At 38.7% G+C, this 15588-nt stretch overlaps 1 protein-coding gene across 5 annotated transcripts in view; it reads right to left on the bottom strand.

Annotated features, from left to right (window-relative positions):
• The window catches only part of LOC106074109 (uncharacterized), a 175851-nt gene that overhangs the window by 68517 nt on the left and 91746 nt on the right, over positions 1-15588 (bottom strand). For all 5 annotated transcript variants that reach the window (XM_056012871.1, XM_056012870.1, XM_056012874.1 and 2 more), the window contains one exon: positions 4809-4926. The gene's annotated coding sequence lies outside the window, so the exon portion shown is untranslated. The remainder of the gene's footprint in view (positions 1-4808; positions 4927-15588) is intronic.

Here is a 15588-nt window from a genome sequence, read left to right as displayed (position 1 = left end):
TGTGTGGTGGGGGGGGGGGGGAGGGGCAAGGGGTACTCAGCATACAAAAAATATAAAAGGGGTACACATAGGTCAAAAGTTTGGAAAACACTGGTCTAAACAGCATACAGGTTGCGACGTCGCAGATCACTGAAATGGGCTAGGACTGCCTCAAGCGCTAAGTTGCCACCACGCATCTTTTCGGTTCTGGGCTACTCAACCGCCTCCAAAGCTCAAGACCCTTGTCCGAGGCATCCCAGCCTTTTGTACCAAAGTGCCAATAATCGGTTGTCAGCTAAGGGTCGTATTCTCTTTTACGTGGTTCTGTATCTCTTGATATCTCCAGATAGTTAACCCAAACTAACACTGTAAGAGGTATGTATAATGTATCTCTAGATATCTCCAGATAGTTAACCCAAACTGCTATTGTAAGCGGTATGCATAACTCTGTCACACAACCTTGAATACAGCGAGAAATTCTTCCTTAGAAACAAAACCAAAAAAAAAAAAAAAAAAGCTTTCATTTTCATTAACTCTTTCTCTCCGTAATTATTTACCACATTCTGGTGGAATCAACGCTGGTATCGTCAGTTAGGAGAGAAAGAGTTAACACATGTTTATAAGCATTTAATCTCAGTCTAGACTTGGATCATTCAAAAGACGTCAAGAGATTTCAAAAAACTCACTTCAAGAGGGATGTGTGGCTTAGTGGCGAAAACCGTTTGGCTGCCTACCAAGGGGGCTTGAGTTCGAATCCCGACTTGAGATGAGCTCTATTTGCTAAGCACCTAAAGGCAGCACGGAAACCTTCTCCCAGATACCCCTTCCAGTTTATTCGGGCCTCGCGGAAACACTAGGGTTCCGAGGAACACAGTTTGGGAAACACTGTTTTAGATTATGATTATTATTTTAAAATCAGTTTTTGAACACAGTTTGCGAAACACTGTTTTAGATTACGATTATTATTTTAAAATCAGTTTTTAAACACAGTTTGCGAAACACTGTTTTACATTATGGTCATTATTTTATATCAGTTTTTTTTTTAAACAGGCGAAGTCATATTTGGTACAGATTAAACGTTATATCAAGTTCTAATGTTTCAACGAACCATCACTCTCGATAAAAAAAAAAATGCAAACAAACGAAAGTCTATGCAACAGATGAAATTGATAGTGTCAATAACACAAAAGTTTTGATTTTGTCCTGGGGACATTATCAGGATTAAAAAAAAAAAGTAATCTATTTTATGTCGGTCGTCAGAAAAATATGTGGGGGGAAAAAAAAAGGTTTGAAACAAAATTGTTGAAAGAAATAGAATTACATTTGTTTTGAAAATAAAGGAGTGGGATGGATAGACAAGGAGATGGGAGGGAGAGAGAGAGAGAGAGAGAGAGAGAGAGAGAGAGAGAAAGTGAGAGAGAGAGAGAGAGAGGGAGGGAACTGGAGGGAGATAGAGGAAGATAGAAGAGGTAGAAGGGAACAGAGAGAGATAGACAGATGGAGAGAGACAGACAGAGAGAGAGACAGACAGACAGACAGAGAGACAGACAGACAGAGAGAGAGACAGACAGAGAGACAGACAGACAGACAGAGAGAGAGAGAGAGAGAGAGAGAGAGAGAGAGAGAGAATATTAGGATGTGAAGTATTGATCAGGAAAATCGTTTTCCGATGTTTTGTTTTTTTCACTATCGCTTGTCACATGACACCTTTCAAATGAATAAATAAGATCGGTCGATGTTAAAAACTGATTGATTGACTTACAAATAGACATAGAGACACTCCTAGAAAGGCTTGAGACAGACAATGATAAAACAAAGTGGAACATTATTGTAAAAAAAAAAACAACAACATCTACAGCTTAAAAAATAAAAGTTACTTTTAAAAAAATGTTGAATTCCTAGGAACAAATCGAAAAAAATATTTTAAAAGGAAGAAAACAACCCAGACAGGAAATGACGTCATCTGTCATTATTGTCTGAGAGAATTTGTGTTTTGATTTATATATATTTGTTGGTTGAAAAAAACAATACAGGGAAAAGGGGAGAGGTGGCGTGTCCTAAAGTACAGTTACTTTGAGGATCAGGGTTTACCGCAGAGCGAGTTACAAAAGGAGGAACTTTTGAGAATAATAGTACATACCAAACAGTCATTCTTACCTACTGGTTGCCCACAATAGGGGCGCCGCCGCTGATCGAGTATTTAAGTCTTAGCCATGTGTTTTGTTATTCTTTTTTTTTTAAACCGCTTTGGCTAGAGAGAACATTGATGAATTTTTTAAAAAAATGTCACTCTCTAATTAGTCTGCACCACAATCTGAACAACAACCATCCCATTTATGTTACGGCATGTAAATAACCTTTGCGAGTAGCACAAGCGCCATCATGATTCCTTGCAGCCAATCGCCAAAAGCCTTCTACAATCTCGCTCCACGGAGCTACCGGAAAGGATGAGAAGATTATCCGAAATTAGCCTGATTTCACTGAGCCCCCCAAGGGCGTGTCGCAAGCTGGAGACGTTTAATTTCAGGGGATCACAATGAGGAAAGTAATTGCGATCACCCCCCCCCTCCCCAACCATTCATCGTTCTGAGATGCGGAACGTAGACACACGCTATCGATGTGGAACTTAGACACATCCTACCAAGGGCGGAAACCTCTCCAAGTTGGTGACGCTCTCGTTGAGGATGGGATGGCGAAGAAGTCTCACCTGAAGAGATCGGATACACGCTGAATCCTAAGTCTGTCGGCATCTATTTCGTCCAGGTATCTTACCAGGTAGCGTACCAGGAGACCATGCGGTGTATAGGGCAGGTGAAATAAGGGTCATCTGTTTCTGTGGCCCACGGTTAACGATGGTGTCATGTGGCCAGCACAACGAACAGCCAACCGCTTTTACCTTTCCCCAACTAATGTCATTAGAGCTGGGTGGACTCAGATTCGCCCTAAAAATCCAGCATTAAAATTTCTAATCTTCGCCAGGAATCGAACCAGGGTTCGTAAGCCAAGCGCTTTACCACTCAGCCACCGCACCTACTTTCTCTATCTTAGGATCCGTAAGATTATTCTGAAAATCTGTTCCAAAATTTCTTAACTTGAAAATCATTCTGACAGGATTATAGTTAAGCCGAAACTAAGCGATGCTTTGAATATATTTGCGCGCCCATGTACGAGTGTGTGTACGTGTGTGTCGATTAAATGTATGAGAACCAGGGGGGGGGGGGAAGATTTGTTATTCCTAGAGCCGGGCAGGAAGAACATGTTTCCAACTGTTGGGAACACAATGAGTTCATCTTTTTTCCGAGCGTGACCGAACTGGCAGGCGTACAAACTGGTCGCTCAGATCTCCACGCCTGACTAATGCACTGGAGTAGCACTGGAGTCGACAGTGTGATTTGTTGAAACAGTAAACGCCACCTCCGCGAGGCACGAGGGGAAAAAATCGGCGCAATTTACGTTTTGACAAATTGTCGATCTCATTTTTTTGATATTTTTTTTAAACTGTATGTAACACGGCAAGATGGCGCATAGGTTCGTCGTCTCGTAAATGTCTCTGCCAGGTAGCACATACACAAAGACAATACTAATGTAAACAGTCGTAAACGAGAAATAAATATAAAAAAAATAACAAATAAAGAATTTAGAGCAAGACTGCCTAGTCGATTTATTTAAACTTCGGACCGTCATCGCGATGGTCCCGAGTTCTAATCCTGCACCACGTTCAGCCCCTCCCCCTCCCCCCCAACACTTCTGTGTGAGTTTGACTATAAGGTAATAATCTTCAATTCTGGGCGGGTTCGTCAATAGCTTGTATATAACAGAAAAATGTACGAAAGTCTAAAGTCTAGATCTAGAGTTAGATCTAAGTCTAAGTCAATCTAAATGTATAGCCTAATGAGGATGTGTGAAAACTGCGCGGTAAAAAGATATAGGCCTATCTCAACACGGCTACGCAGCTTTAGCGAACAGCGAACGAATGTATTAAAAATGCTTTAGAAAAAAAAAATTTGAATGTTAATTTGATTAGAAAATATGAAATGAATGGACTATAATTAGTATGTTCATGTGTTAAAGCATAAAAATATCTTTGCGAAAAGAAGTTTTATCATCTTAGAGTTCAATAAGAGTTTTAGACCTAGGAATAGACTCAGTAGAGAGATGTGTTAATGTGTAACCATTTGGTAATGTCTAATCGGGATATCTAAATTCGCAAATATAAATATCGAATAAATGTAAAAATGCTTTTGAAACACAAATTTGAAGGTTAATTTGATTAAATAATGAAATCAATAAACTATATTTTGTATTTTCATGTGTCAAAAAAACAACAACAACACTATAAGTGCAAAGTTTAGTTCTTAAAATTAGATCTAGATCTAAATCCTTTCGATCTTTTCTCATGTCAACATTGTAAACATGGCATAGATCCATAAAATACTATAGCGGTAATAGAGTTGGTCTTTTTTTTTTTTTTTTTTTTTTTTGAAGGTCTTAAGTTTGTTTTAGGGCTACAATAAATACACTACAGTCTAAGTTAGTACCCAAGGAACATTTCTGCCAAGTTTTATCAAGATTGGTCAAGCGGTTTTTATTTCTATACGGGGACATACATACATACATACGCCAAACATTCTACTTTATATATTAGACAATGCACCACAATCAGTATTCCTCGTACTCCGTTGTTGTTTCCCCCCCCCCCCATTTTGATTTACTTTCCAAATTTAATTACGCCTACCATTAACATTAAGGCCTACCTCATTCCCCCCTCCCCTTTTCACAAGTACATATTAAAAAAAAAAAGATTGTTAAAACATTCAAAATGTACTTACCACAAGTACAACTTCTTGTCTTTATATATATCCAAAGAAAAATTATATCCTAAGGTAGAGGAAAGCATTGAGCGTGACCTGGTAAAAAAGGCGCCGTCATCACATCAATCACCAGAACCTGCAGGCGATAAACATGAGGAGATAAGCAATATAACCTAGTGAATCCTCGCAGACTATCTAAAGAGAGACAGGTATGGCATCAATGTATCTATTCAGCCTTGTGAAATATAACTCCCGTACCAAAAATACAAATCTAGATTTAAATATACGATACTCGTGCCTAGTACTCTGTCAAAATCCTTACGTTGGAATAGATACGGGAAGGGCACCACTAATCCCTAAAACATTTTTTTTTCTCTCCCTTTATTGCACCCTGCATCATTAGAAAATGCCTGGTGCCAGGAACGGAAATCAAGGCGAGCGAGGATCTGGTATGAGGAGGTGATATAGTGTACCGGGGTAAAAAAAAAATATCAACGGCTTAGCTTCACTATCTGTCGTTTCAGGTAATGCCAGATCTTACTGTCAGATAATATATAACCCTAGTCAACACAGAAGCGCGTCCTGCGGTGGGTGCTGGAGTCCCCTTTAAGTGCTTAGAAAATGAATTTCATGCTATATCTGACCACATTACATCACCACGTAACGTAACATTTGTAACGCATTATTATAGTGTCCAGGGAGCCGAAAACCCGCTGGCGTTGCATTATGTGATAAATAAAATAAAAAATGAAACGGATGGTGTTTGATAATTTGAAATCCACATTAAAAAAAAAAAATACAAATATTGAAGTGTAGTGATTTCTTGTGGAAACAAGCCTGAAATAGAGGAGATAAAAACACTATGGAAGTGAGATGAAACCCTTCAAAATATCCCTAGTGGGGACGCCCTTGTAAGGAGACATAATACATAATCCCATCTAGATTCTCTTTCTACCCAAAAACGCACTTTAATAATAATAATGGCAATAATTGTGTAACAGATTAACAAATTAGATCGCAGTAAGTCAAGTCAAAATGGTCTGTTGTAGATCTAGTAACTCTTCTGAACCAGTGTACAAAAAAAAATGTTAATGACACTAAAATATCGCTGAAAAACAATGGGCGACATGCTGTCTTCTCTGTGACGTCATGCCTCCTTGACGTCACCGCGTTCATAAAAATTACTCGCACTGCGATGCACCGTTTCATCGAAGAGTGCAAGTCTGCAATTTAAGAGTTGACCACTTCACTCGTACCTAACATTGCAATCACAACTTTACCCCGCAACTTTACCAAACATAAAAAAGTGCTCTAGTAAAAGCAACTGAACCCCCCCCCCAAAAAAAAAACGAGCGACGCCTCTGGACTAAGTTACAAAATAATTTGGTGAGGTCGCTGGGTGTGCTTGGACTTGCGAGGGTGTTTTATAGCGACATGACTGAACCAGATTTACACCGGAACACGCCGGCTCTGACACGTGGTGCCAGGGACGAAGAGCTCCGAGAGGGGGGAAACCAGTTTCAGGTCGTTTTTTAAGTACATTGGACACATTTATGCCCCCATGTTATCGGAAGACTTAATATTTGGGGATGTTTACGTTTATTTGGTTTAAACATTGTTTCGTTATGCTTCCTGGTTAATGTTTTTTGTGAGTCATAAATTTGACTCCGTGGATATATATCAAGGTAATTTAAGAGACAAGCTACCAACATATCTCATAGATCAACATGACAGCAGGATCAAATATCCACAATGAGTAATATAGGTTATACAGTGACCTTTGACTCTGGGTCTAATAAGGCGATTTTTTTTTTCTCTCTTATCGACCACTTTTGTATCAAATACATTTTTGTGTGTGTGTGTTCAATACTGTTAATCCTCGGATAGCGAACAGTGCTCGTAGACCGAAACACATATGTGAGCATCGTTGTTTTTTGTTTCAGCGTAATTGTATAGTTTAACGTAACTATACACTTTGAAGATAAATTGGAGTTTAGTCTTTAAATGGGAATTTTCAAAACCAATTTTATCACCGTAATCTGATCTTTGTTTACATTTCGATTTTCATGCTTTAGCACATGGGTAAACATGGTCTGTACGAAAGAAAAAGAAGAGAAAGCTATTTGAACGGGGGCGCAATAATGGAACCTACGGCAGAAAAAAAATAAAAAATTAATTAATAAAAAGATTTGGAAGCAAATATACAAAATCTACAAGGAAACATCTCAAACGAGCACTGTTAAAAAAAATACATAAGAAACATTTTACGCTATTTTTTTTTTGGAAAAATAATAATTAAATAAACAATAATATATATTTTTAAATAAATAAAAATAAAATAATAATGGAATAAAAATATAACAATTATAAGTGGTAATTTTAAATGGCTCTAACAGAAGAACATTGAAATTTGATTCTCCATTGTGTAAAAGTAAATATCTCGCATTCCTCTTTATAAACTATTCTAGTATTCAGAACACCGGATATGTAAAATAAAAGCTATTTATAAGTTTGCAGTCATCATGAAAATCCGTCAGAAACAATTATTAGCTTCTGTCGATTTTTTAAAAAAATCAAAGCACATGTATGTGGGAAATCTAGAAACAAAATACATTTGCACCCATCACGATTGCGTGAGAGCCGTCGAGGACCAGCGTCTAATTTGAGGGTGAACTTCTGGTCAGTTTCGTCCGTTAATAGGACTGGCGAGAGGGAAGCGAATGGTGGTGCGTATCACCAAGTCTCACTGTATGGTTTTTCGCCCCTGATTTAAAACGAAATTTAAACATTGTAAACAAACAAAAAATGTGTAACATTTTTTCCAATCAGTTTTTCTATTTTTGATTTTTTGTTCCTATTACAACAGTAATATACTGAAACACCTTGACCAAAAACTGTTACAATATTTTAAATATAAGTTCACTGCATATTTAAAGACAGACAAATTGAAAAACATATCCTTGACCCAGAGTATAATAGTACAAGAAATATATTAAAACATTAGAGGTTTTTTTTTATTCCTGACCTGAACCGCTAAAGTACAATGTTAAATCACCGGATTGCACTCTAGCAGATTACGGGCCCCTGGCTACTCAGCAAAGCGGATACAGAAATTATAGATTGGATCTCCTGAAGTCTGCAGAGTGCAGACCATATCACAGCGGAGACCAGACCCTGTGAAGTTGTCTGGTACACAATGCACATTACTAGTCTAGATCTGTTGAACTGATACATTAGCAGAACATTTTATTATGTATTTTTTTCGTCAAGTCCTAAAAGTTTTCTGTCGTTTGTTTCAGATTACTTGATGTTCAGTTCCTTTATCGTCTGCAGGGCTAATAGGAGTCCTCCTCAAGTCAGGTCCTAAAAAAAAATTTTTTGGGGTCGTAAACTTTATGTTCAGTCTGTATCGTTTGCAGAGAGCTAAAAGTCCTCCTCAAATGAAGTCCTACACGTTTTTTTTTCTTTTTACAAAGCTTATATAAACTCACTCTTCTGTCTGGTAAAAAGGTTTGTACACGATATTTCTCCTACACCCAATATCGAATCAAGCTGTAATTTAAAAATTATTTCTTTTCTTCTGATAACACAAGAATCAATAAAAACAAAATTAACCAATTAATTTTGGTAATTAATTATTTTGTTTGGTATCTTAAACAAGGGAAAGGAATTGTAGTTGACTGAAGTGGTGGTATAAGTTGAATTAGTCCCCTTTATAGGTCGCCGCTTTAAAGTAAGTTTGAAATCAAACAATACATAACTACACAATTTTCTATAGTCATTAGCACCTCACGCAGAGTGGTTAGTATGTCGGTTTGAGGAGGAGTGAGACATAAGTTCGAATTGAGGTGGTTTTTTTTTTTTTTTTTTTTTATTACGGTAAAATTCACCTATACATCCTTTTCTTTCTGAAAAGCAGGATTGGGAAATAATGATATTTAATTGGAAGAAGAAAATAGAGCACGCAGGCATACACACAAAACCATCAGACCTGTGGTCACTCATGCAAGCGAAACCTGGACGCTGACAAAAAAAAAAAAAACACAGAAAATCTGCTAAACAATTGGGAAAGAAAAATCATCAGAAAGATTTATGGTGCCTTACATGAGGTAGCCGGATGGAGGATTCGCACCAACCAAGAAATAAACCAGCTATATGAAGACCCCACCTCCTTATTGACGGAAATTAAAAGGAACAGATTACGTTGGGGGCAGGTCACCTCGACAGAATGCAAGAGAGCAAAGGAGCAAAGATTGTTCACCTGCAAACACCAAAAGGCAGGCGCCCCAAAGGCAGACCACGAGTAAGGTGGTTGATGCCCTAGAGGCAGATCTACAACAGCTAAAAGTCTGGGCATGGAGACAAAGTCAGGCATAGATTAGAATGAAGAGATGTGCTAAAGCAGGCCAGGGCCCTCCATGAAGACATAAAGTACAGGATAGATCAGAATGGAGAGATGTGCTAAAGCAGGCCAGGGCCCTCCATGAAGACATAAAGCACAGGATAGATTAGAATGAAGAGATGTGCTAAAGCAGGCCAGGGCCCTCCATGAAGACATAAAGTACAGGATAGATCAGAATGGAGAGATGTGCTAAAGCAGGCCAGGGCCCTCCATGAAGACATAAAGTACAGGATAGATCAGAATGGAGAGATGTGCTAAAGCTGGCCAGGGCCCTCCATAGAGACATAAAGCACAGGATAGATTAGAATGAAGAGATGTGCTAAAGCAGGCCAGGGCCCTCCATGAAGACATAAAGTACAGGATAGATCAGAATGGAGAGATGTGCTAAAGCAGGCCAGGGCCCTCCATGAAGACATAAAGCACAGGATAGATTAGAATGAAGAGATGTGCTAAAGCAGGCCAGGGCCCTCCATGAAGACATAAAGTACAGGATAGATCAGAATGGAGAGATGTGCTAAAGCAGGCCAGGGCCCTCCATGAAGACATAAAGTACAGGACAGATCAGAATGGAGAGATGTGCTAAAGCTGGCCAGGGCCCTCCATAGAGACATAAAGCACAGGATAGATTAGAATGAAGAGATGTGCTAAAGCAGGCCAGGGCCCTCCATGAAGACATAAAGTACAGGATAGATCAGAATGGAGAGATGTGCTAAAGCTGGCCAGGGCCCTCCATGAAGACATAAAGTACAGGATAGATCAGAATGGAGAGATGTGCTAAAGCTGGCCAGGGCCCTCCATAGAGACATAAAGCACAGGATAGATTAGAATGAAGAGATGTGCTAAAGCAGGCCAGGGCCCTCCATGAAGACATAAAGTACAGGATAGATCAGAATGGAGAGATGTGCTAAAGCTGGCCAGGGCCCTCCATGAAGACATAAAGCACAGGATAGATTAGAATGAAGAGATGTGCTAAAGCAGGCCAGGGCCCTCCATGAAGACATAAAGTACAGGATAGATCAGAATGGAGAGATGTGCTAAAGCAGGCCAGGGCCCTCTAATGGGCTGTAGCGCCACTGGGATGTGTGGAAGGATAGGCATACACACACAAACCATCAGGCTTTTTTAAACACTATTTACCAAAAGAAAAATTTGTAAAAAGTTTCTCTTTAATACAGCCATGAGATTTATAACAAATGAGTATTCACATTTGACTAGAGCGACATCATTACTAAAATTATGAGATTAAGAAAACGCTACAGGACAGAAGACTAAAAAGTAAAGCAGTAATAATGCATAAAACAGTCTAATAAAATACCCAGAAATACACAAAGATAAAGGCACATTTCTTATCCCATATGCTAGGATAAATTCAAACAAGCGCTCTTTCTTTCTTATGCTACCGGAGCATGGAACGGGTTGCCTGAATCAGACAGGTAAGCCAACGGCTTAACAGAGTTTAAGCCTCTAATTAACATGCACGACTAATTAAAAGCATGGACACGCGTAGGACGTAATTATCTTATCTTTTGACGGAACGTCTGTAACTTAATAAGATAAGAAATTAGAACAAAAAAAGGTTTAGTGTTAAAACTTCGGGGGGGGGGGGGGGGAAACCTAATTAAATGGGGTTACGTATTGTACATCAGCTACTGAAAGAAACACTTTAAAAGGTACTAAAAGGGGATCTATTGTGATGGTGCATATTTCAAAGCGATAAATCCGAGCTATGGAAAGTCGGAGACAGATATTTATGTTAACAAGAGTACCCTGAAATGTCTAAAAACTATGTCAGGTTTCCAGTATTCTATGATTTTGTATTTATATTTTTTATTTTAACAATTTATATATGTAAATATATAATCACGCCTTTGGAGAAAAAAAAAAAAAGAACAAAAAAAAAAAAAAAAAAACAGCAACCGATCCTGGTGACAACATTCTGACAACTTCCTGTCAGCCGATACCTGTCTCCTAGTGTCATGTGTCGGTATAAGAGTGTATGGTATCTGCAATAGGATCCACTGGAGTTTGTTACAGCTTGTGTAGGTTATGTGACACCACTCTCAGGTAAACATCATGTAGAAAAAAATAATTGTTTCTATGTCATCCTTTGCAGTTCCAGGTCGACTTAATGTCATGTTAAGATCTGCCTTTCAATCACTTTTCTTTAAAAAAAAAGAAATATAACTCCTGTCTGTCTGGTACACATTTTGTACACTTCTCATTCTCGGATCATGTTGTAAGTTTTGCAAAATTATGTATTGTTTCTAATAACACACGAATCAACAAAAAATTAAATAATAAAAGAAATAAATAATTAATTACATAGTTTTATATAGAGACTATACAAATTAAGGGGAGATAAGTACAGAATTAGGTCGTCGCCAAAAAATTTGAAACTAACACAAGATATTTTCATAAGCGCTTGACTAGCTCAGTGGCTAGCGTGTCGCACTCTCGCTTGTTTTTCTTTCTTTATACCATTTATTGGATTTAAACTGAGTCGAATGAAAGTGTTATTATATACTATAACAATTTGTATTTCTTTATTTCTAAATTTTTAGTCTATTCATTTAGCCGAGCGTCGTAAATATTAATTTCGCTCTTAGCTGAATTCTTCTATTTATGCGCTTGAGATCATACAATGTTTGTTTTTCTCAGAAGGGCGATATCAAGTAATAGTTAATAAGTTGAACGCAGACGGGTTCTTTTTACTAGTACCAAAAAACATTTACAAGAAAATTTATTTTCTTTTCGAAGGATTACCATGGCTGAGTGGTAAAGCTTGGCTTCCGAACCGGGGAAGGTGGGGATCCTGGGTTCGAATCCTGATGAAGACTCGGATTTTTAATGAAAACATGAAACCCTTGTTAACCAAGGGCCACAGAAACAGATCACTTTTTTTTAGTGCATTGTTTTAACAGCACCAAAGCAATATTTTATCGTGGAAGAAAATAAACACCACCAACAATCCAAAGCTCATAATTATGGGGGTTTCTAAATATACACAGCGTCAGCTCCACTGTAAAGGGAAATAGAAACCAGAGTATTTGAAACCAGACAGATAATAGTTCATGCGTAAAATGTAAAGCCAACTGAAAGTCAAATGAATCATAAAAAGTACAGAGCTCTAGGACTACTTCACGCTTGAACAGTGACCTATCATTAAAGGCTCCCTCGCCCTGATAGTAGACAGCAGCTCTAAGAATAATAGAATTAGATCCTCCTGTTGTTGAAGAGGGTGGGGTGGGGGGAAAGGCCGGGAATTTCAATCAGTGCCAAACATTTCTTTCTGACTTTAAGGTAGTAACCTTTGTCAGTGACGTCTACTCGTGACGTCAAGTGTGAACTATCTGTCGTGTGCAGATCACTGGAGCGTCAAATCAACACTGTCAGCCCGAACAGCGTAGGAAAAGGCTGTAGTTAGTTGAATGTTTCCGTAGTACAATGGGAGAAGGGGTGGTTGCGCCGTCTAACCTTCTCTAGCCCACAGACGCTCAAACTAGCAAAGCACATACACCGGCGCCTTCGACATACGTCACGGAGGTCACGCATACACATAACAGAAAGAATCATTTAAGTGCAGCCGAGCGTTAGCGCCTTACAGCTTAAATACATTACTTTCTATGTAAAACATTCTTATACTTAATACCATTACGTCAGCGAACGTACAAATCACTTTGCGTTGCTCATGTGGCAGCCAACGCCACGCTCTAATTGTCAGGTTAATCCGATCTAGTTCAACAGCGACACACAATGCCATGGCACTCGCTACGTGGCTCGGGGGTTTTTGTCTCAATATTCACCGAGTTTTGTCTAGATCTAGGCCTGAACTCATTCGAAAGAGATTTCGTCTTTTGAGTTGCGTCCTGGGTCTAGATACGAGTGCAAAACCATGACGTCGAAGTCTGTCTATTAAGAGAGACTTAAACTTAAAATTGCAAGTCAAATAGAGAATCTTATTTTATCTCTTCAAATAAAGACGCGGTGGCTGAGCGGTAAAGGCTTGGCCTCTAAACCGGGGGTCCCGGGTTCGAATCCTGGTGAAGACTCGGATTTTTAATTTTCGGCATCTTAGAGCGCCTCTGATTCCACCCAGCACTAAATGGGCACCTGACATTAGTTGGGGAAAAGTAAAGGCGGTTGGTCGTTGTGCTGGCCACATGACGTCCTTGTTAACCGTAGCCCACAGAAGCAGATGGCCTTTACATCATCTGCCCTGTAGACCACAAGGTCTGAAAGGGGAACTTTACTTTACTATCGTATCTTTTCAAACAGACGTTACTTAAAAAAAGATGATTACGTCCTACGCGTGTTCCTATGTCAATCTAGTCTGCTAACAATAATCACAATTAATGCCTGAAGTTAGTTATGACATAAATGTCACCTCAGTTCATCTCAGCTATAGAACTGTGTGTCCGAACACTTCACCGTGAGAACGAGGGCAATGAAGAAGAAAAAGTAGACTTGTCCTTGAGAATGACCAGTACTGACAATGACCACTTTTGTCTTCACTTCGGCCGCTTGAACGTCGGGTCATCACAAATATATGAGCTGACCATTGTTCCCCCGTTTCTGATTTCCCTCATCCGGTCCGAGCCGATCTTTTCACATGAATAGAATAAGGACAGCAGAAAGAGGTCAATGGTTTTGATGGCAGGAAATGATATCAGAAACCGAACGCAATACAGATCTTAAAAATGTCATCTATACCAACAGGATTCGAATGACTAGAAAGATGTCATTTAATAAAGAGCTTCAAATGACAGCACGATAAGTGAAATGTCATGAAAAAAAAAAAACATGATAAACGCAGATATGGAAGGAAAGTCATAATCCACACCCACACACAAATTTTTCTTTCTACAAAAGATTTGCATTGACAAAAAAAAATATTATTACGCTCTACGCAATTATCCAATTATCCATGTATTAATCTAGTCTTGCGTGTTAGTTAGAATCTTACACTCTGATTATTCACCGGTTTTCCTGGCTGATTAATGCAGCCCGCTACATGCTCTAATGGTATTAGGGAAGAAGGAGCGCTTGTTTGAATTAGTCCCAGCGTATGGGATATGAAATGATTCTTTATCTGTGTGTCTGAGAATTTTATTAGGTTGTACTTTTATATTTAAGTTATGGTTCGTGTTTTACATTATTATTGCTATTTCGAGTCTTCCGCCCTGAAGTGCCTTTAGTGCAGCGGTTCTCAACCTTTTATGCTGGGCGACCCCTATTTACTATCCCCCCCACTCTGCCCCCCTCCCCGCACACACACATACAGCAATAGAAGAGTAGACAATAGCAATCCATATTTTGGATCGTCTAAGGCGACCCCCCAAGGGGGGGGGCGCAACTAACAGGTTGAGAACCCCTGCTTTAGTGGCTTTACTAATGAGAATTACACTTTGTTGGATGGCATTTACTTTAAACTGCATTGATGACAGGTTCCTTCAATGTCATAGGTCCTACGGAAAGACCAGCTAAATGACTCATCAACAAAAACTGTTGATAAAATCCCAACACTCGGGATCGAGTATGTCACTGACATTTAAAACATAAGAAGAAACCCATACGTAGAAACTCGAAGGGAAAAAAAAACGCGAGAAAACAACAAGGGTGGAGGGGATATAAAGGGGTTGAATCTGGCAGCCCTAGAGGAGAACATGCCTGATCAATTCAATGAACATGTCAGACTGCTAGGCGCAATGACAATGACGAAGAACGTGTCTATTTTTAAACACAAGAAGGTCAAGGCCTCATAAACTAAATCATATTTTTCTTCAGAGTCTAAACTCTTAAAATAGTACCCCTGCTCAACGGGGATGTTTAGGACATGTATAAGCAAATTATAAGAGCTACATACACATTGAAAGCAAAGTATTGTGCCGAATTTCTCCACAGTTCTAGGAGCTTAAATAAGATTAAACATAAATCACATTAAGACTATTTACTAGTAGCTAGTTTTAGTACTAGACTTACTGATTTAGTTTGAATAGTGACTGAAACTCAGTGAAGTAACGTCTGTATTATATACGAAGAAGAAGAAGATATTCTGATATTATTTTGACGTTTCAAGCAGAGTTTCCCAAATTTTTTTCTTTAAGGGGAGACTTCACACCGTCTGAGCATTTAGCAGAACACTTTACATATTTTTTTTAGAAGATAAATTAATTCACGTATTGGACTACTAGTTAATTATTCCAGTAGTTTGTGGAACACCTATTCAGTTTAGTTAATTATGTGATAGGCCAATTGTAACAAACAAACACACAAAAAAATATAATTTGGCAACATTACTGTGTGGTGCTAACAACGTGACTAGAATATCATGCCAACTTTTCCTTCATGCATATCCAACAAACTCTGTTATAAGTAAAACACGTTACGTGTAAGCAA

This window comes from Biomphalaria glabrata, chromosome 15 (assembly GCF_947242115.1).
Source record: "Biomphalaria glabrata chromosome 15, xgBioGlab47.1, whole genome shotgun sequence".
NCBI classification, from domain to species: Eukaryota; Metazoa; Mollusca; class Gastropoda; family Planorbidae; genus Biomphalaria; species Biomphalaria glabrata.
Note: the sequence above shows the minus strand (reverse complement) of the source record. Positions and strands in the feature narration are given on the sequence as shown.